Raw genomic sequence first — 23,837 nt, 5'->3', positions numbered from 1 at the left:
CTTTCAAAAGTTCTCCCTGTCAGTTCAGAGCAAGGAAAATTAAAATACCAAACAAATTCATCCATCATGATATGCCTCTTGTCTCCTTTTCATCTTTCTTCTCCTTCCCAGGTTACTCATCATTCAGTCACCTTGTTTTCACTCCCCATCTGATGGTGGGACCATTTATAATACTTAACACTTGCTATATCTAAAGATACTGGTGTTTTAGTACTTAATATTTGCCGTATGCATAGGATCTCAAAGAATTTCATGAGTATTAATCAGGGGCCTCAAGCTATTTCAAAAATTAGAATAGGTAAGGAAAGTGAGCTTAGCAAATCAAGCAGGTAACTGCTACCTCCTAGTAAAAACTCAAGGATTTCGTCTGGACACTGGGGCTCCCCATGACATCTAGCTATTGGCTGCATGACCCTAGCAAGGGTATCAGTCAGTATAAGTTAGGCTATGCTGTGGTAACAAAATACTCCCAGACATCACTGGTTTATAACTACAACAGGTTATTTCTCATTCACGCCATGTGTCTGTCACAGGGTAGCAGCAGCTTTGCACCCCATCGTCCTCACTCTCAGACCCAGGCTGTTGGAGAAGTTTCTGTCCCAGACCTGCCTAGTTGTGTGGCAGAGGGAAGAGAACACACAGAAAATAACATGCTGACTCTTCAAGCTTCTTCCCAGAAGAGGCCCACATTATTCCACTCAGTCTGTGGGCCACAGCAAGTCCAATGGCCCTGTCAATGGGACACATCATCCTCTCGCAAGGATAGGCAGCAACTACTGGGAATATTATACAACCTATCATAAGAGAACTCCATTTTCCCATTTGTGAAAAAGTTTGGCTTATGTTACTTCTTATATAAAGCCTGTGATGTAATAATTCCAAAAGCTACTTGGCAGTGAAGTAGAGCAGTATTATTATAATTATAGTTCATACCTGCCGGCTATAAGCACCATAAATTCAATGTTCCCTTATAAAAGCAACAAGCAGAGTTAGAAAAGCCTTCTTGTTCAAGTCATGATCAATCTAGATTTTCTGGAAGCTGCCTACCAGCAGTGACCAACATGCCTTCCACCTCAAAATTCTATGATACCATAACACAAAAGAGGTCAGCAAAATCTGAGAATTCTGTGAACATATTCTAGTCAGGTTTTTCTTTAAAATGTATCTACTTCATAATTATCTTAAAATTTCAAAATACTAACATTGTCACTCTTTTAATTCTCTAACCAGAAGTCTTTGCCCCTGAAATCACCCTATCTAGAAGGAAGTCTTAAAACCATAGCCAATACTGGCTTGTGCAAGGAAAACCCATGGGTTTCTGGTTCTCACTTAAAGTGTATTGTGAGAATCATATTTATCTGGTTATACTACTATAAAATGGGAGGCTGAGCATTAAGGTCATGATCCTTTACAAAAAATTGCTGGGGAAAGAAAGGTGATTAAAAGTTACTGATAAATGATTTATATATTACAGGTTCAGAATGCCTTATCTGAACCCCTAGGAGCCAGATAAATTTCAGAACTCATAACTTGCAGGTTTCTGAAAGGTAATACAATGCACATACCATTATTATTTAACACCTCCATTGAGGTATGAGGCTGGGCCCATAATCGAATATATTAAATACCCCAGCATCAAAAATGTGTCAATGTGCACATAAGCATAAAAAATAAGACAATGAACAACTTTATGCGTGTTTAGATTTGATTTTTTTTTTCCGAATGAATTTGCTGCAAGCTTATAATGAAATTCTGGGTTTTCAAAGCTTTGAGGATTTTGAAACTGTGGATAAGGGACTGTGGACTTTTGTTTTATTTAGTACTTACAATATTCCTATGAAGTAGTTCTCAGTATGTATTAAGTGAAAAGAAGCAAGATGGAGAAAAGTATGGATCATATCTTAGAAGAGGAGGAGAAATAAATATTTACTTATATTTTAAAAATTTGCTTATACTGAAAAAATTAAAAGGAAAGATAAACCAGATACTAAAACAATGGGAGCACAGGGAACAGGGTGGAGAAGGCTGAGACAAAAGCTGGCTTTTTCTGAATACACCTTGACTGCACCCCACACTTTAATTATAAAAAACATGCAACCCTTAAAAATCTAAAGCAAAGTACAGAAAGTGAATGGGCTCATTGGGAGAATCAAGCCAGCAGCATGCCCATACAGAAAGGGATGACTTCAATGAGTCTGAAACACCAAATCCAAATGGACATCCTTACAAAATGTAACCTAAACACAAGAAGAACTATTACAAAGTTAAACCGTTTTCAGTTATCACGTTGTTGGTGGTACTGCCACAATCATTATTCCCCTACTGTTTTCTGTATTTTTCTAGGTAAAGCAAATGAGTAAATATATTGGTTTGAGATGGGTTCCAGAATTTTATGCAACAAAAAAGGTGATGCAGAGGTATTATTGGAAAAGTTTTTAAAAATCTGAGAACCTGAGTTGTGTTGGAAGTATCAGTATGAAGTTAACCAAATTGAAAGGAGAATATTCCTAAGTAAAAAAGAGAAAAGGAGAGGGGAAACCTATGGTCAAAAGAGAAGTAATAAACATGTGAGCCAATTATCTATATGTGGATTTTCTTGCTTTGTCCATTGAGAAAGCCTTTGAAACAAGAACCAACTTCAAAGCAATGAGCACTGGAAAACAATGTAATGATAGCCTCTAAATACACCTTCCATCAGTAAGAACATGGATCACTGGCGATACAGCTGATTCCAAGTGTGGGATGGGAAGTGTTTAACATCAGCCTGGAACTCTTCTCATTCCAAAAGACAGGCAGTTATCAAAGACCACTGGTGTTATTGTCAGAAGGAGTCAAGAGGCAGCTTGCAGAAGCTACCAGTGGCCAAAAATAGAACAATTTCAATATCAATAAGAAAAATAACTACAATGGATTGAAACAAATGGCATATGTTTAAACCTATGAAACGAACCCACTGATCACTTTCAGAGAATGCTAACATCAACACATTAGTTTTGAAAACAGGTACATAAAAGGAAAGAATTAAGTATTTAGCCTACCTTTCCTGTACAGATTGTCTCTCTGAGATACCAAATAGTAGATGAGGAGCCATTTCTCTTTACAGAAAAAATTATCAAGCTAATAAATGAAGAAGGAATGGTAGAGTTAGAATACCATTTTTTTTGCAATCCCTAATTAAATAATAAATGTAGCTATTGCTCATCAAATGCTACTACCATAAGAAAAAAGAAGATAATTGAATATTACTTTCTTTGTGGTGGAAGTCACAAAAAATAGAACTTGAATCCACACAAGCCTCTATATTTTATTACCAATTTGTAGCAAATATAGGGACAGAGAAAGATACAAAATGACATCATAGGGATGCAAGAGACCACATCTTGTGTATTAAGCATGCATTTTTTTATTCTGATGTTTTGATACCTGGGGCCTTACTGACCAAGAGGGACTGCCTGCTCCAGGGCCACACAGTTCCTAGAGATAATAAACCACCTGTTTTCAAGCGTGCTTCATACATTTCATATGCAAAGCAACGATCCAAAGCCATACCTACCTCCTCCCACAACACACCTACAACCTCTGTTGAGCTTTTACACTCCAGGCCAATAGTCTCCTGCCCTAATAACCCCAAGCCCAGATACCAGACCACTGGAGAGAGTCCTTATACTGCAGGACCCGGTGAAATGATTCAAATTATCTGATTCTAAATTTGTTTACCCTATCTTGCCTTTCCCATGGAAACCACAGTAAAAACTCTTGCCCCGTTTTCTTCACACTGTCTGCCTTCTGACTGACCCTGACACTTCCCTATAAGCCCCTCAGTGGCATTGTGTGGCCACTTCCTCTTGAGAACTGTGCGTAACAGACTATCTTCAAAAGGCATCCTCTCCTGATCTGTTGCCTAACCATCCCTGAATAATAATATCACCTACATTTTAAAACCCCTGGGCTCTTACTGACCAAGGAAGACTGCCTGTCTCAGGACTACCCAATTCCTAGAGATCATAAGCAACTCTTGACTGACTGTGGGAAACTCTACAAGACAAACAACAAATTGCAAGGGAATTTACCTCAATAAAAAGGAAGAAATAGCAAGGTGATAGAATGAGAGGGAGGCAGAATCTATGATTAAAAGAGCTATACAAAGCCGGGCATGGTGGCTCACCCAACCGTATAATCCCAACACTTTGGGAGGCAGAGGTGAGAGGATCGCTTGAGTGCAGTTCAAGACCAGCCTGGGCAACATAGTGAGACTTCGTCCCTACAAATAATTTTTAAATGATTAGCCAGGCATGGTTGCACACATCTGTGGTTCCAGCTACTTGGGAAGCTGAGGTGAGAGGATTACTTGAGCCCAGAAGGTCAAGCTTACAGTGAGCCATGATTGTACCACCTGCACTCCAGCCTGGGTGACAGAGCAAGACCCTGTCTCAGTCATAGTGAGAAACATATTGGCCAATTGCAATGTAGCTACCTGATTTTACTGCTGATTTGAACCAACTATTAAAACTATTATGGCACTGCTGGGGACATTTGAACACTGACTTGATAGCTTATATTTGATATTATGGAATTACTGATCTTTTTTTTTAGGTGTGACAAAGGCACTGTGGTTACAGTTTTTAAAAACAGACCTTATCTTTTAGAGGTTCCAACTAAAATATTTATTAATTAAATGACATGATACCTGTAATTTACTTCACAATAATCTGGGGTTGGGAGACGAGTTAAAGTGGAGAAAAGATAAGATGGGCTGAAAGTAATAGGTGTTAAACCAGGGTTATGAATACACAGGTGCTTATGATATATACTATTATATATACACTATTGTGATGAATTTTTTAGATTTCTGAAAATTTTCATAACAAAAAATAAAAACAAAATCAGAAACTTCTTTGAAGATTGTGTTACCTGCCCCAATTTTTTAGAACAGATAAGTGAACTCAGAATGACTACATAATCTGCCCAACTGCTAGGAAATGGTGGAGCCAGAATTCAAATCCAGGTATGTCTGACCACCCAAACTCCTTGCGTCACGAAGTCTAAAGGGAGGCCACCTCTGGAGGCTGTTCCTCTGGGCTTGTTGATAAGAGAGAACTGTGTCTTCTTTATTCCCAGAAGGCACTAGACAGGAGCAAGGTGAACCTTTGGGCTTGTTGCAACCACAACCTCAGCAACAGAGACTTCCCTGACGGGTTTCAAGCTCCCCTTAAACACCCAATGCTGCCCTGCAGAAAGCACACCAGGAAGTATACATACAAATGAACCCTGATACCTTGAGCATGTAGAGATGTGCTCCAAGATATTTTTGAAACTTTCTCTTTTCTAGTAGCTTTGAGTGAAACCTAACTTTTAACTTTCAGCTTATGAACCACATAAAATCATCACACCATTTTGCCTGCATTTTGGATTCCAAATACCATATCTTGGCCTGACCGCACCCCCGCCTCTCCTTATTCATCAAACTTTCCCCTAAATGGCTTTTCACTGCTTGCAAAAACTCAAATCTAATGTTAATAATAGCCGAAATAAAAAACCCTCAATGCCTTCCACTTATTTAGGGCTAGGAATTGCATGAAGCGCTTTAGAAATATTACCCCCTTTAATCCTCAGAATAACCCTTCAAAGGATGAAGGTTTGCCAGTATCGAGGCTGTTCAAAGAGAGAGCTCTGGGAAAGGGATTAAGGTGGTCCCAAGATTTGAATTAACCCTAGCCCTGACAAAGGATTTAGTAGCCTGGACACTAAGAGTCTTGGAACGATTTACAAACCAATTCTTTAAGTATCACTTTGTCCTGTCATCTGTGACTTTTGAGAGCATCGTCAAAGAGAAAGACTAGGAAATATAAACAATCTGTTCTTTCCAATCTCCTCCCCAACAGTGATCAAGGGGCAGTCAATAATTATTTTCTTTTTCTGAATCCAACATTTTTTACCGAGGATTGCATAGAATTTGTTTAGTATCTCACAGTATCTAAAATGACTTAGGAAAACCGATATACTCAGAGCATGCAAGCCCTTCCTGAATTTGTCTTTTGGATATCTTCTGCATGGAACAGAATTGTGAAGACATGAAGATGCAATGCTTTATATCTCCTAATTTATCTTTTTTTCTCCTAATTTTTCTTCCCCTCAGCTCTCATATCAGGCCCCCTTATGGTGTTTGCCACTAATTTTAACTCCAACATCAAATTTCCACCTGAACATATGGACTATAAACATCTCAGCAGCCACAGGGCAGAGTGAGCACTGCTCTCTGATACAAGAATTTCACCTTCTGCAGACTAAATTTAGAAAGTGATCAAAATCTTGAAAGGGTTGGAGAGTGCTCAGATTCAATTTCCTCATTATAGTCTTTAAACTGCTTTCTAGTTCTGGTGCATTAAATCCTGGGCCTGGAGAGAAACATTTGCCTCCACTGCAAGTTTCAGAAAAAAATACAGATTTGGGCTACATATTGCTGTTTTGGGGCCAGTGCTTTATTTCTTCCTCTTAGTCAATAAGACAGGAACTATGATCTTAAATGGTTTTAACCCTTCCACTTAATCATTTTTCATTCCCGATTGGACCTCAGTGATGACAGGACTAGGTGTCACATTCCTAAGACCCTAATCCCCTCTCACTTACATTCCCACTTCAAAAATTAAAGGCATAAGCAAATCTTTGAAAAATAACATTTTTTGTTTGTTTGATGTATAAATGCGATTCTAAATAATTCACTAAATAGATATATTAGAGGTTTATTTTCCTTACCTGTAAATGCCACAATTTCTCCTTTAAAACTCATCATCTCCATGTTTTCTGATTAATTCATCCCCTCTTGACCCCTTCTTTGGTCTCTACACTTTAAGTACAAATGTGTCATTTAGCCTCAATCAGTTAGTTTCGAGTTGCTTTTGCAAACATGTATTGCTTCTGTTCAAAGTCATCTTGTTAACTAGATTAGAAACAGTCCAAGGGCAGGAATCGTTTTGCCTATTATTTTATCTTCTAGTGTAGGGCCTGGCTCTCAGGAGGCACTCAACAAATACACAGTGACTAGTTAACTCACAACAATTAATTATTGTGGCCAACATCAAAAGTTCAGATGGTTGTTTAATAATGATCACCTACAGTAATGATAATACTTATAATAGCATTTCTTTAAGTTCTGGTCACTACTAACTTCTTCCAGGCAACACTTATGAATTTTGCATAAGGTTGCTGTCATCTTGACGTTACTGCTTTATGAGATTTATCGTCTTGCAAATCGTTTGTCACTGAAACAATGTGGAAGATAAAAGTAATTTCAGTAATATATCGAAAATGTATACTGTAGAAATGGTAACACAAACATCCTGTAAAATGAGGAGAGACATGTTTCAGAATCATCCAAAGCTGGTAACAAGATTTGATATAGAAAGAAGTACCATCAGGCCCTGTACAAGGAAATATTTAAGTTATAATGAGCCAATTTTGGGAAGTCCCAGTGGAAGATTAACTGGGGCACAGGCAGGACAGAGTCCCGCCTGGCCTCTCTCTTTCTCAGATTCTCTGGGGAGGCTGGGTTATGACTAGTCTCCAGCAAAGAATAACTCTGCTTCAACCAGGCCCCTTGCTACGTATTAATCTCTTCGAACAAGTGAGATACATTCAGTTCCTGGGCCTAGAAAATTAGGATGGTGGAGAGGAACATGACCCCACTCAGGTGCTCACTACAGCAGAAGCACAGTCTTACCTTTTTGTGTAGGGCTTGGCTCTCAGGAGGCACTCAATAAATGCAGAGTGAATAAATCATTCATTCAACACAGGTACACATCACACCCTTCAGTATCTCACAGGCTAGTGGCAGAGATGGCCACGAACACATCACAGTGCCACAGAACACACACCAAAATGGAGGCCTTGGATAATCACCTCCATTGACAGTACCTCCTGCCATGGCTCCTGGCCAAACCCCCTAAATCGAGCTGGAGGCTTTAAAAATGCTTTTAGTATGAAGCATTTATTTCTCATACAAATTGGAGATTTATTTCTCACTACCTCCCCCCTCCACCAAAAAAAAATTGGAGATAAAATCCTGTAATAAAGCATTGCCCAAAGTGTATTTCATGGACCACTAATTCTGCAGGATGATAATGGCTATTACCTGAAGGACAAAAAAAAAAAGAAAGGGAGATAATTCCTAGTCACTGAAATCTGGAAACCGCTCATTTAATTAGTGTAGAATTTCTTAGATCCTTTAAAATGTTAATGTGCATTATGAATCACGAGGAGGGGAACAACATGCAGTATCTCCTAGAGTTAGCTAAATGCAAATTTCTTTTTTCCACGAACATTTATGTCACTGTGCATACTTGAGAAATATTGTTCTAGAGTTTTCTCAAGGCTCATTCACCTCCATATCCTCTTCTACGAGGAAAAGAGCAGGCTTCAAACAAGCATGGAATAGAGTGAATAATAAATATGTTTGTTGATCTGAATGATCAAACACTAAGGTCCCACAGAAAAGTATAAATTCATTTCAAAGACCAAAACCTGATGGTTGATGGACTTTTTAAAATGATTTCTTCCCAGTTCAAATACTTGTAACCAAACTATTTTTCCCAGCTCCTGGGACCAGACTCTGTCTCCTGCCCTTAGGGTGCCCTACTTTAGGTTTACAAATTGGAACACAAGCTTGGTTTCCTGTTTCTCCAGCAGGATTAGGAAAATATGTTGATGCAGCTTTAAAAGCATACAAGAAGGCCCAGAAGCTTAGGTAGACTCTCTTTAGGTAGATTCAAGCAGCTTCTGGAAAACTGGGGGCTGTGGATGTTGGTTCTCAACTCTGGTTGTGTATAGAATCACCTGGCAAGCTTTAAAAAAGCAAACCAATATCCAGGCCTCACCCCAGGAGAACTAAATCAGATCTCCAAGGGTGAGACATGAGGATGGTTATTTTTTTAAAAGCTCCCTGTTTGTTTCTAATGTAAACCCAGGGTTGGGAAGCCCTGCCCTAGGAGGTCCAGCAGTAGGTCACAACAGCCGGCTGCCACCATGCCATCATTTTCAGGACTTGTTCATTTTACTAAATCCAGTTTGGGCACCTTTCTCTTGCAAGGACCTTGTATCAGTCCATTTTGCCTTGCTACAAAAGGAATATCTGAGGCTGGGTAATTTATAAAGAAAAGAAGTTTATTTGGCTCATGGTTTTGCAGGCCGTATGAGCATGGTGCCAGCATCTGCTAGGCTTCTGGTGAGGCCTCAGGAAGCTGTTACTCATGGTGGGAAGGCAAAGGGGGAGCAGGCGTGGCATGTGGTGAGAGAGAGAGAGGAAGGGGTGCCACATTCTTTTACATAACCAGCTCTCATGTGAACTAGTGGAGTGAGAATTCACTCATTACTGGGAGGACAGCAATAAGCCATTCATGAAGGTTCCACCCCATGACCCAAACACCTCCCACTGGGCCAACCTCCAACATTGGAGGTCATGTTTCAACGTGAAATTTGAAGGAGACAAGCATCCAAACCATACCAGACTTGTTCGTTCTTCGGAGAACTTGCAAGGTGTGATTAGGGACCCCAAAGGCTCCAGAAAACACTTCACATTGTCATACCCCCAAAACTAACAGTCCCCTCCTGACATCTTAAATACATGACATAAAATAGGAAAAAAGAAGACCAGCTGCACCTTGAGATAAACCCAAATTAACACAGTCCTTCTGCCTAGTTACGGCCCTCAAGAAAAACTTGAGCAGGTCCTATAAACCTTAGTTTTGTTAAAAAAAATTTTATTTGTTTGTCTTACCCTCACCCTTAAATGCTTGAGCCAACTAAACTACTTTACCGAAGAGCCACATTTACCACATGTGCTGTTAAACCAGAACAAGCCTTCTGGTTTCTAAAATGAATCTCATACAAGAATAAAGCTTTACCATCACTGCCTTTTTTTTTCTTTTTTCTTTCCTAATGTAGTTTTCTGGAGTTGTTTCTATTTGCATTTCTGGATCAAGTCTGGTTCCATTTCTGGTTTGAGGAAGGGCAGTAATTAATTCCCTATTAATGGCTGAAAGATATTAACAGGGACAATGGGGCAAGTAACAGAACGGGTTTACCCATCTTTTTTGTTTGTCTGTTTCTTTGGCTTGGGGAGTCTGACATTTTTGTTGTCGAAATGTTAGTACAAACATTCTATAAATTGAAGAGACATGTTTTAGAAATAGTCTAAGCTGGCAACAAGATTTGATATGGAAAGAACCATCAGGCCATGTACAAGTATGTACCTAACTTATCATAAACTAATCTTCATGAGCTCCAATTGAAATTAACTGGGGCTAAAGCCTTGGCTATCTTCTCCCTCTCGGATTCTCTGGAAACTGTGCTGATGGCTAGTTACCAGCAAAGCAAACTTTTCTTCTATGAGCTTCCATCGCTCGAGAAACTTTCCTGCGCCTACTGAAAAGGCAAACAGCCTTTTGAGATCTGGAACGGCTGGACCCATGAGTTTTATATTCTGTGTTTATTTTTTACCTCCAGCTGAAGTTAGAAAAGTCATGAAGCTACCAGTTCTTTTCCTGTGTGAAAAAAAGAATTGCTTTCTCTTCTGGCAAAATGAAAGTGATTAACCTCCCTTTATATAGTTTGTTTACTACATTTTGTATTTGTGGCTATCCCTCCCTTCTCTTCTCCCATCTCTCCTTTTTTTTCTCTCTCTCCTCATCTCTCAAAAAACTTTCAGTGATTAGTGGGTTACAAAGCTCTTTTATTTTGTGTGTGGTCTATGGCTAACTGGTTCAGTCAGATCTAACATCAAAGAGGAGAAAATGAGCTACTTACATGATAAAGTTGCTTATGTTTAGCAGAAGACTTGTCTCAATTGGCATAGAGAACCAAAGAAACAAATATCAATTTCAAATAATAATTTTAAAGATTTAAAATAAATGTAAAAGTAATTGCAGAAAGAATATGGAAAATCAAATTTAATGCTTTCAATATGAAGGTTCTTTAAGAAAAAACTTCAAAAGCTTGCTAAATCTATACTTCAGAGGAACAACAAAGTTTAACTCTTAAATAAATTAGTGGCTTTGGTTATAGGTTACAAGATAAACAAAGGAATGCTAAGGGACTCAAACACAATTTAAAGAGTTTTTAATATTTGGTTTGTAAATCTAGAGGTGTATAAAGTATAAATCTACCTAAAGGTTTAAAATATAGTCTTGTGCCAGGTAAAAATTTTCATTTAAAATGATTGTATTCTACTTGTTTTTTAATCACAATACAAAAAATAATACTCTAGCTTATACAAAACTTGGATTTATTTTCTCATGGAAAGCCTAATTAATCTGAATGCTTTAAAGTTTTATGAGTCAAGAAAGTTATAGTTTTACAAAACTGTAAAATTATTTGTCCAACTAAATAATTTATACTAACTTATGTTCTTCAAAAGGGTTTATTCTTGTTAAAATTTGTAATTCTAAATATCATATATATCTGTACATATACATAGAAACATAGAAAATCCCTGCTTTTTAATTGAAATTCACATAAGAATAATCATTTTAAAGTATATAATTCAACAGCATTTAGTACATTCACAATATTGTACAACTACCACCTCTATATCTAGTTTCAAAACTAGATGTGGTTTTCATCACCCCAGAAAACCTCCTATACATTAAACAGCCACTCCCTAATCCTCCCTACCCCCAGCCACTGGCAACCACCGATCTTCTGTCTCTATGGACTTATCCATTCTGGGTATTTCATATAAATGGAATCACACAATATGTGGCCTTTTGTGTCTGGCTTCCTTTACTTAACATAATGTTTTGAGGTTCATCCATGCTGTAGCATATTTCAGTATTTCATTCTTTTTTATGACTGAATAATATTGCATTGTATGTATATACCACATTTTGTTTTTGTTTCCTTTTTCTTTTTCATTTGCTTTTTAAATTTTTCTTAATTTTATGAGGCAGGTTCTCACTGTGTTGCCGAGGCTGGTCTCAAATTCCTGACCTCGTGCAATCCTCCTCCTCAGCCTCCTGCATAGCTGGAATTATTGGCTCATGCCACCACATCTGGCTAGACCACATTTTGTTTATTCGTTCATCCATCGATAAACATTTGGGTGGTTTCTACATTTTGGCTATTGTGAATAGTGCTGCTATGAACATTCATGTACAAGTATTTGTTTGAGTACTTCTCTTCAATTCTTTTGAGTATATACCCAGGAGTAGAATTGCTGGATCATACAGTAATTTTATGTTTAATTTTTTTGGAAGCCACAAAATTGTTTTCCACAATGGCTGCACCATTTTACATTCTCAACAGCAGTGTGCAAGGATTCCAATTTCTCTGCATCCTTGCCAATATTTATTATTTTATGTGTTTTTTTTTCTTTTACTTAGCTACTGTAGTGACTGTAAGGTCATACCTCTTTGTGGTTTTGGTTTGCACTTTGCTAATAACTAATGTGTTGAGCATCTTTTCATGTGCATTTTGGCCATTTGCATGTATTTGGAGAAGTCTATTTCAAGTTATTTGCCCATTTTAAAATTGGGTTGTTTGCTTTTTGCTGTTGAATTGTAAAAGTTCTTTATTCTGGATACTAGGCCCTTAACAGATATATGATTGCAAACATTGTCTCCCATTCTACAGGTTATCTTTTCACTTTCTTGATAATGTCTTTTGACATTCAAAATTTTTAATTTTGGTGAAGTGCAATGTGTTCTTTTCTTTTGTTGCTGTGCTTTTGGTGCCATATCTAAGAATCCATTACTAAATTCAGAATCCTAAAGATTTACTCCTAAGTTTTCTTTTAAGAGTTTTACAGTTTAGCTTTTGTATTTAGGTTGTTGATCAATTTTGAGTTCATTTTTGTATATGGTGTGAGGTAAGAGTCCAATTTAATTCTTTTACGTGTGGATATCCAGTTGTCCCATGTTCATTTGTTTTATTGTTTTGGTTTTGGTTTGGTTTGGTTTTTTTTTGAGGCAGGGTCTCACTCTATCACCCAGGTTGGAGTGCAGTGATCTCACTCATGATCTCAGCTCACAGCAGCCTCCACCTCTCAGGTTCAAGCGATTCTCCCACTTCAGCCTCCCCAGTAGCTGGGACTACAAGCACGTGCTGCCATACCTGGCTGATTTTTCTGTAGAGACAAGGCTTCACTCTGTTGCCCAGGCTGGTCTCAAACTCCTGGACTCAAGCCATCCACCTGACTCAGCTTCCCAAAGGACTGGGATTACAGGCATTAGCCACTACAGCCAGCCTCTACCTCCATATTTTTTAAAGAAATAATTTCCCTCACTAAATGGTTGTCTGACAAAGCTTTGTTTCTCCTCAATACATAGGTTCAAATTATATTTTCAGGATCATTAACTTTAAAACTTCAAACTAATAGAAAATCAAACTATTAATACCTATCTTGCATTCCCAAAAACACTAGTTTTACTGTACTCTTGTCATCAGTTAGCAGGTTAAAATGCATGTATAAACTTGTCCCTTTAAGATTTGTTAAAGTTGTATTGCACTGTGTGCGTATGTGTATATGTGTGTGATATATATATATATAGATATATATAGATATATATATATATATGATGGATGCATTTTATTTGTTTTGTTTTAAATAAAATTGTCTACTTGTGCCAAAACAAGACAATGATAGAAGACAATTTGAGGGAGTATACCACAAGTGCAGAAGGGAACAAAATGTAAGGTTACTAGCCTGAATATAGTGAGTTTGAAAGAAGCCAAGAAATAAGTCAACATTTTTTCAAAATTGGCCCAGTGATAATTAGTTTATCCGTAGGGTGCAAAGGGCTTATGTATCATTTACTGCAGATCACTATATCTATGGTAATCAGAAAGAATAAAATTAGAATTTGGGTTTCCTTCTGTTAAAATGAAAAATTGAAAGAATGAAAAAGGTAAGTGTTAAATAGTTTAACATGTCCAGGTATCAGTGGTTCCCTTTATTACTAAAATACTCTGTAACTCATTGTTTTTTGTCATACTTTTGAATCCATTTTAACAGATCTTCAGTTTTGAAAAGCTACCATTCCTAATAATCATTTTTACCTATTGCTGTGTTTATTTAAAATATTACCTAAAACTATTTCTTGTCTTCATGCATCTGTGACTAATGCTCATGGCATGTTTCCTCTGACAACTCTTTTTGATATTAACTTTCCCAAATTCAGGACCAAAGTCAGAATACCAATGCTGTAGAGATATCTGTTATACCTAAAGTATCTTCAGAGTTTTTTAGTTGTCCATTGGGCACGACAAAGATTTTATCCCTTGCCTTGTAAGAAAATAGATAATATGGAGAGTAAAAAAACAGATAATTGAAATAATCTGGCATTTTCTAGTTTTAAAATATTCAACACTCTTATGTCCACAATATGAAAAACCAGCAATTAAAAATAGAAGCTAAACATCTCTGTATTAATTATATATAAGTAAAATGTAATTAATATAAATATTTCAGTACTTATGAAATTTTGTATCAGAAACACACATGTTAATGTTCAAAGGTTGGCATGGTAACTGCAAATAAATAGATTAATATTAAAAAGAGACATGTTGGTTTTCTACATAAATACTCTTGTCAATTGATGACAATCAGTATACATAGGGATAAGTTAAGAGACCCTGAAGATTTCACAATGTCCTCACTGTTTATGTGTTCTTAACCTTGGAACAAGCATCAGCGAAATCCTAACAAATTGATTGCTTATTGCATCTCAAGAGAGAATTTTTCTTTACATTCTGATATTAGGATTATTTTAATAAATTAAGCAAAGCCTTTGAATCTTATCATTCACAAGTATTTTCTGCTCTTCCCCCACACTTACCAAAATACAGAAACAAATCAGAAATTGACACTGAAAGAAATATCAAAGGAGCCTAAGTAAAGGACTGAACCAGATCCTCAGACAGCTGAACCTACAGGGAATAGACTCATAGGTGCAGGCTTCTCATTCTGAGCCAACTTCTTCACCCCAGACTGCAAGACTGTGCCAAGAGACTGAATCGGGATCCTGGAACTTTTCCCCTCCTGAAGCAAATGACTTCATGGAAACAGACTGTTCAGTCTAAGATCAACAAAATACAAATGAATTCCCTAGGACTAGGCGAATGAAATGCAGTGATTTAATTGCGGTCAGGATTCTATTTTAAATGGGCATGGCAAGAAACCCCTTTTCTTCTTAATCTAGCACTGACCCTCAATTTGACAGATTATGCTTGTTCAAATTGGTGTGAAATCTTCTTTAAATGGTATCTTGGTCCAACCGAGCCCTCGAAGTTCAGGGAAAAAAAGTCTTATGAAAGATGACATAGACTATAAATTAATATAGGAATAATGATTTTATAAAAAATAATGAGATAGAACAATAATAACAACGATTAAATATTATGCAAAGTGCCTTCACTAAATTCCTCTACTCTCTGTAACTGTAAATTGTTTGCATAAGTTCAACAAGAGTATGTTCCTTTTCCAGCCAGGGTATAATTGGATAAATCAAATCTATAACCACGACCATGCCAGAAACCTCATCTAATTAGGTAAGACAAGCCCAGGGACTATGCCTCCACATGTGGGGAGTAAGGCCCTCGAGGTCCTCCCATGAAATTGACCTACAGTCTGCTCTGTGACTTATGGGACCCCTGCCTCAAAGGCAGGCAGGGAATACTGACAACAAAAAGATATCAGGGAAAGATGAGACTCTAATACTTTTAAAAGTTAGAGGCACTTTGGGCAAAGGCTGGGCAAAGGCTGGTAGATGTGAATTGGATGGTTCTTGGTTCCTGATCTCAGTGGACCAACTGACAAGGAAAATAAAATTCTTCTGAAATATAAAGGTAAATTATACCCTTAGGGGTTTAACAAGGCCTCTAGCACTAACTTTTAAGTCTTAATATCATGTTGCTCTAGCTTTATTAAAACTAAAAAAAAAAGGGGGAGGTCCTTGTGTAATGTATAACACTCATTGCTCCTATGAAAATAAAAGTCATCAAATAAAACAAAATATCAAATTAATGACACTGAATCAGAAAATCACTAAGCATCTTATGTGACCAAACTGCACCTTAGGGACGGGGAACTTGAACAAAAGAGGGATCTCCCAAGGCAAAACTGATCCTTTGCTCTGCTTCACTGTGATTAAGTATATGACATAGTACAGTTAGGAAAAAAGGGGAAAGAGTTTGCACTCTGAGATAAACCAAAAATAATAGGGTCGCTCTGTTGACGTCTGGTCCCCCAGATAATAATAACTTGAACAATTCCAACAACACTGCCTGACTCTCTCAACCAAAAGCAAACAAACAAACAAAAAATGGCTTTATCCCTGACTTTCACAATGCCAACACGTGTGAGTATGCTGATCGTGTGAAAAAGTTACTGTTTTCCACCAAGAACAAAGTAATATAAATTTGACCAACTTGTAAGTCTGTGGTTTTCTTCCTTTATTTGGTTCTTTCTAAGGAGGATCAGTCCTTTTGAAATCTGACTCCCTTCACGTCTTTGTAAATTAACTTTTCTTCATTTCTTCTTTCTAAATGCTTTTGTCTGTTAGTTTCTGTGCAGAAAATCACCACCCTTCAGTATTAATCAGACACTCGCATAGGGGAGGGTTACTCACTCTTTCAGGACATTTTTCGCACAAGCCTATCTGGCAATTTCCTGCCAGGAAAAGGGACCACCCTGACTGCCCTCTTTCTCCCTCCCCAGGGGCTTCAAAGCCACAGGCCTGAGTGTTCACTGTCAAGGGAGCGCATAGACACTGTCACCATGGCTAAGGACCAATTAGCTCTTCGGGGCTGCTGTTCTGCAGAGACAGAACTATAAAAAGGAGATCTGTTTATGTTACAGTTACCAAAGGTAAAGGGACCCTTGGTGCCACTTGCTTAGGGACGCGGCATCGCTCATTGTGCAGCATGTGTGAATTTCACTCTGTACATCCTTGGTCTCCTTCCATTTCCATAAGCTCATGTCCCGGTTATATTCAGGAAGCTCAGACCCTGGTCCCCTGGAATGCGCTAAAGCAGAAAAGGAAAAAGCTGCACTGCTATTCTTGGTCAGCTTCATAATGAGGAGCTTCAGATTCTCTATAAAATGAAAGAGATTCAATTGGGTGAGGTCACCAGGTCACAATCTCCCTGAGAACACTGCTATTCAGAGCAAACCTCCTTCCCAGAGGGGTCCTTAAAGTTTAATAACATCAGTCAACTGCAGCAAGACCCTGTGAGAACACAATCTAAAAATGAGCTTCGGTGTGCCATCTATTATGGGGAGATCCGGTTTACCTTGTGTGCAATTTTAGATCATCAAAGGTGACATTGAGTGCTGGCTCCTAAATTTCAATCACAGCCTTAAACACCCTGTGATTTAGCCAGTAGCAGTTCTGTGGCTCTTTGAAAACAAAAGGCCACCTTCACAAGCCTGGGGGAAGGGCTTACCCTGCAGTGGAAGGCAGAGAAGCACACACAGTAAAAACCACGCAACAAAAACATGTCTGCTGAGTTGCTACGGCAGGACACGGGATTGTGATGTCCCTGGTAGCATGCTGTCAGAAATTTTTTATATAGGACTTCTCTTTTGGCTTAGAATTTACATAGTATGACATCTAGCTTCTTAACACTTAACATCAAACTCACTGAAAGAGAAAGTAGCACCCAAGGAAGGAAAAAGTGTGCCCTTCACATTGCTCCCCACCGATGCATCCAAAAGCAAGGGCACATCTCCAATAAATCTTGTTGAGTGAAAAGGGCAGACACAATGAGTATATGCTGTTACGATTCCATGTAGATGAAGCCTAACGACAGTTGAAATGAATCTCTGATGATAGAAAGCAGGAAGTGTTTGCCTCTGAATGATGTTCTTGATCGGGAAGGGGGATGAAGGAGTCTGGGGTAATAGATATGGTTGTTTACATGGGTATATGCATATGCAAACATTCCTCAAGCTTGACTGTATATAAGTTACATCTTGATCCTAAAAATTAGCCCTAAAGTTGGGACTTCTAAGACCACTCATTAAAGGCAAGTGGCAGATCCCCATTCCCTGCCCTACCCTCACTCCTCCCTTGCCTGAATAGGCCCAATATTGCCCAGTGCTGCTTGTTGTCCCTCATGAGCGGTGGCGGTCCCACTGCTCATCTGGCCCATGGTTCCCCCGTATGGAAATTCTGGGACACAGCCAGGGTGCCCACTTCTCCCTGTGCTCACCCAGCTCATCCAGTCTGTGTTTTTCCCTCCCTTTGACCAAAATACTGCAGTGAGATTGCCATCAAGATGAGACAGATGTGTTCTGGCATCTCCCTACCACCTCTGTCCCCCTCACCATTCCCCTTCGGAAATACACGACCCCAGCCTGACGCAGTCTGACCTGCAGTCACTCCCTGCTTCTGACTGTGCGGCGACCCCGGGAACGTGCCCCACCCACTTTGCTGTCTGCTTTGTTCCATTTCTTTTTCTTGGTTAATCACAACATCCATGCTCGTTTGTGCCCTGTTTATGAGTCACTATACATGCTGGAACCTGAATTGAAACTGGAATGCAAAACCCTTGAGCCAAATCATGACGGGAGTCTGACCTCGGCTCTCCCAGCTCATCCCTAGGCAGCCCCAAAGCCTGTGCTTCTCCCTGTCTCTCTCACCCGTGAGGGCAGCTCTCTGATTTGATATGGGCTTTCAGTTATTAGGTTTCACTCTGGGTGTGCCTAACAATACTAGGATGCTATCGGTTTATTAGGCATTGGAACTGGGATGCTTAAGCAAAACAGGAAGAAACGTGGAGACATCTTTGGCCAAGCTCAGATGCAAAACTGTATTGAGAGATAAGCACTATTACAGGTTTCCTCTTCAGTGTGGTGACATTTTTAAATGGGAGCAGAGGAATTTTTTCCATTTGTTTCCTTCTATTAACAACATCCCTTATAACATCCCTGAGATCTGAGGGAAACAGTCACCCGTGTTTTATTTTTGTCTCATACTATATAAATCAGAAGCAAAGTAAATTTCTGCATGTGTACTCCCCCGAGACCAGACAATGTTCCCTGAAGCCTGGCATGCACCTTCAGAGCCCTGGCACTGGGTGTGAATTTCAAAATCATATTTTTCTCTCCAAATAATTGTCCTTGTCCACGCTCAGTCAGGTGTTTCCTCATGTAAATCCCTAGGCTTAAATTAAAATCCAAACAGAAAGGAACTGCTACTCATTTTTTAACCGTTTAAATAGAATAGCTTTCTGCATCCACATTAATTCTTTTTATAGGCTATGGAGGGTCTATATTTACTATGATTTCTTTATTTGTACTAGAGTTTTATATTTGCAAAAATAATTTATGCTGTTTAATTCATCAGCCCTTATGGTACCTTTGAAAGAGCAGAATTATACTCCCATTTCAGAAGCAAAAAAGCACAAATCAAGGTCACGTCTGAGAAAGCCTTTAAGAACTCAAGGCTTGCGTTTCCAGTTTGTGTCTTCATTTGTAAGTTTTTCCAAATCCTTTGGTTCCATGACCACTGCATTCCCATCAGCCACCCAAAATATTGTTGGGAATGTCCTTCACTGTGACTCCAGGGAGCCAAAGGAGCAGTGATCCTACAGAAAGCCCAGGGTTCCTTCATGTGGCCCTTGAGGTTCCTGGAGAGAAAACCCTGGAATGCTTCAGGGTTTCAACTGTTGGAAACTCTTCCTGCTTTTCATTCCTCTAATTGCTTACAGTCTCCCAAACCTCAAATGCTTATTTATCTTATTGTCCCCTAATGGTTCTCGTAACACCAGCAGTAGACCAGAGCTGTCTAGTTATAAGAATAAAAATTTTCTGGATCCAGGGCTGGAATTGTTAGGGAGGACTGTGGTGATGCATTCTGCATTTCTTTTTTTGGAAACAGAGTCTAGCTCTGTCTCCCAGGCTAGAGTACAGAGGCGCGATCTTGGCTCACTGAAGCCTCCACGTCCCGGGTTCAAGCGATTCTCCTGCCTCAGCCTCCAGAGTAGCTAGGATTACAGGAGCCCACCACCATGCCCAGCTAGTTGGTTCAGCGTTTTCCATGGTGATCGGCCACATCTCCGGCACTCCCCCAATGTGGTTACACTGCTGTCAGCAACACACTCAGTAGGTCAGAGTTTTAGGGTCTCCTTCAATGTCAAAAGCCAATTCTTTTTGCCACCTACCTATCACCCAGGAAAATGAAAGGGCTCATGCTGTTTACTGTTTCTTCTGTATGGTTAAATGTAAGAGACATCAGGCATTTGCTTGGAGATACATGGACGTTTATTTCAACTTCAGGTGATGTCGCTGAGTTCCGCCGAAAACATTCTCTCGGGGTGAATAAAAAACAAAACAAAACAAAACAAAAAAAACCCTTCCAGGGTTGTTGACGCTAACATTACAATGGCCTTAAACATGCAACAGTTCCTGGATTAAGGAGGATCTTACTAAGGCTACTCAGGCATGACATTGCGTTGGACAGCCAATCACCTTCTTTCCTAATTAGATAAAGGCCTACACATTATTTTGTGAGAGAGAGACCAAAATTCTATCAGCTATAAAGTAGGCTGGAGAAATCCCAAATCCTTTTTCTACCTTGTCACTTCGTTGCAAGACATTACCTACCGCTATTCCAATCACTAATTGGTGCTTTCTGCTATACAACAAATGAGCTAAACCTCCTGAGTTGGTTTCATTTCCTTTAAATTCTGCTTATTACTAAGAAGTACCAAACCTCAAGCTTATTAAAACCAGAGTGTGGGCTGCTTATCACCAGGGGCTATGTCCTTTTACTGTAAGAGAACTCAATTTGCATCTTCTGGGATTTTCCCTCACCTCCTCCGGGGAGCTTGAGCGAGTCTCCACAAGCCTCACTGGAGGTCTTGTTACAGTCAGCTCACCAGAGACAGGGAGAAGACAGCATTTTCATCCACGGATCCATGACTCATCACCACCACACATTCTCAGCAGCAAAACTGGGCTTTCCACTACCTGAGGCTGTCTCTTAAATACAAACAATTCTCCACTCCTAAACAGTGCATTTTCAAGCAATTGTTAGAAATGCGGAATGTGGCTGAGCTAGGCGGCTCATGCCTGTAATCCCAGCACTTTGGGAGGCTGAGGCAGGTGGATCACCTGAGGTCAGGCATTCGAGATCAGCCTGGCCAACATAACAAAACCCCGTCTCTACTAAAAATACAAAAATTAGCCGGGCATGGTAGCAGGTGCCTGTAATCCCAGCTACTCGGGAGGCTGAGGCAGAAGAATTGCTTGAACTTGGGAGGCGGAGCTTGCAGTGAGCCAAGATCGTGCCACTGCACACCAGCCTGGGAGACAGAGTGAGACTCTGTCTCATTAAAAAAAAAAAAAAGAAAAGAAAGAAAGAAAGAAAGAAAGAAAGAAAGAAAGAAAGAAAGAAAGAAAGAAAGAAAGAAAGAAAGAAAGAAAGAAAGAAAGAAAGAAAAAAGGGAAAGAAATGCAGAATGCATCACCACAGTCCTCCCTAACAATTCCAGCTCTGGATCCAGAAAATTCTTATTCTTACAACTAGACCGCTCTGGTCCACTGCTGCTGTTGTGAGAACCATTAGGGGACAAAAAGATAAATAAGCATTTGAGGTTTTGGAGACTGTAAGCAATCAGAGGAATGAAAAGCAGGAAGAGTTTCTGGCAGTTGAAACCAGGAGAGAAGCAGCAGTGAGAAATATTTCGCCTGCACAGTGAATGACTGCATGGGCCAACATGATCCTCTCTCACTCTGCCTAGAAATATTCACGCTCTGTTGTTAACCTATTATAAAGAAGCTGCTCCCCCTGGCGCCTGGGACACCTTGCACATGTCCACATACGCCCTGCAGGCAGAGGAGACTTGAGTCGCAGCTCCTCTGAGCCGGCAGAACAATTTACCACCCTCCCTGGAAGGCCCTCTCCCCTTCCCTGCCTGTCTCTTCTGGGAGGCTGTTAGAAGGTTAATTCCCATCATCTCCCAGGTTGTGAAAAAGAATGAGGTTTCATTCCTTGCCCTCTTGGAAAAAAAAACTGCAGATGATGAACCTGCTTAGCTGCCGTCTAAGACTGGGCTCTCGGCAACAGGGTTCCTCCCAACTCAAGCTGCAGTCATGGTTCCTTCTGCCTTGGCGTCCTGCTCTGTCACATGTGGGAAAAGGACCATGCGGAACAGGCACTTTGGTGGATCTTTCCTTTCTCTCTAGGTAACCAATACACTGAGAGTGTCTCATTGTACTTTTACCGTCCAATCAATCAGAACTTGGCCTTAACCGCTCCTGGGCCTGACACATGTTAGTTATTTAAGATCCATTTGGGTAAGAGGTAATTCTTTTGAAAACCCAAATAATTATAGGACCACCATGGTTAACTTTTTGGCAGGAAGGGGAGCAGTTCATAGAGCCATCTGTGCACACTCTCCCTCAGAAAAACATAACTGCACAAATATTTATATACATTTTGTAGAAGGGTATATATATATATATATATACTCCATGGATCTCAAGCAGAAACCTCTGCTGTCAAGGGATTTAGGTCCAACCAATCACTCAAGCCATGAAATAAAATAGTATTACCAGATTGATGTTCTCATATTTATGAGGCACCATGCTAAGCAGTTGAGTGGCAACAATGGGCAAAGACTGCCTGTCCTCATGGAACATACAACTGGACTTCCCAGTGCAAAAGGCAGACACTAATCACACAGTCACAGACATCAACACAAAGTGCAGCTGCAGGAAGTCAGCAGGAGGGGTGCATGGTACCATGAGGACTTACAGAAGGATCTGAACCAGCCAGAGAGACCAGAAAAGCATGCCCTAAGAAAATGTGATTGAGCTGAAAGCAGGAGGGTGGCAAAAGCAGAGAGGGCCACATGTGCCAAGGTCCTGTGGCAGATGGCACCAGGGAATCTGCGGGAAGGGAGCCCATGTGGCTGGGGTACAGGGAGCAAGGGACAGTGTGGATGAGAAGAGGCAGGAGAGGTGTGTGAGGGGCACCCACACAGGGCCTTCCGAGCCTCAGTAAAGGATTCTCCATGCTGCGAGAAAAAATGAGAGGACTTTCAACGAGAGGCAGGTGGGTGGGCATGCTGACCTGATTTGATTTGTGTTTGAAGCTGGGACTGCAGCACGGAGGATGAGCTAGATGGGGCTGGAGCAGACATGGGAGAGCCCCATGGGGCCCTATGCTGGGAGATCAGGTGTGAGATTAGGGAACTGTTAGAGTCGGAGGGAAGGGACAGATTTGAGAGCTATTTCTAAATATTTTAAAATTTTTAATTACTATGGATACATAGCAGTTGTACATATTCATGAGGTGCACGTGACATTTTGCTACAAGCATACAAGGTATAATGACCAAATGGGGGAAGTGAGGTATCTATCACCTCAAGCATTTATCACTTCTTTGTGTTAGGAACATTCCAATTCCACTTTTCCAGTTATTTTAAAATACATAATAAATTATTGTTAACTCTAGTTGCCCTATTGTGCAACTGAACACTAGATCTTATTCCTTCTATCTAACTGTATTTTTGTACCTACTAACCATCCTCTCACTATCCCCCGCTCCACACTGCCCTTTCCAGCCTCTGGTAACCAGCATTCTGCTCTCTATCTCCATGAGTTCAATTTTTTTTAGCTCTCACATATGAGTGGGAAGATGCAGTATTTGTCTTTCTGTGCCTCGCTTATTTCACTTAACATAATGTCCTCCAGTTTTATCCACATTGTCGCAAATGACAGGATTTCATTCTTTTTAAGGCTGAATAGTATTCCATTATGCATATGTACCACATTTTCTTTATCCATTCATCCACTGATGGACACTTAAGCTGATTCCATATCTTGGCTATTGTGAATA

Source organism: Hylobates moloch, unplaced genomic scaffold (genome assembly GCF_009828535.3).
Source record: "Hylobates moloch isolate HMO894 unplaced genomic scaffold, HMol_V3 SCAFFOLD_5, whole genome shotgun sequence".
Classification (NCBI taxonomy): Eukaryota; Metazoa; Chordata; class Mammalia; order Primates; family Hylobatidae; genus Hylobates; species Hylobates moloch.
The sequence above is the reverse complement of the archived record's forward strand: the minus strand, read 5'-3'. Positions refer to the sequence as shown.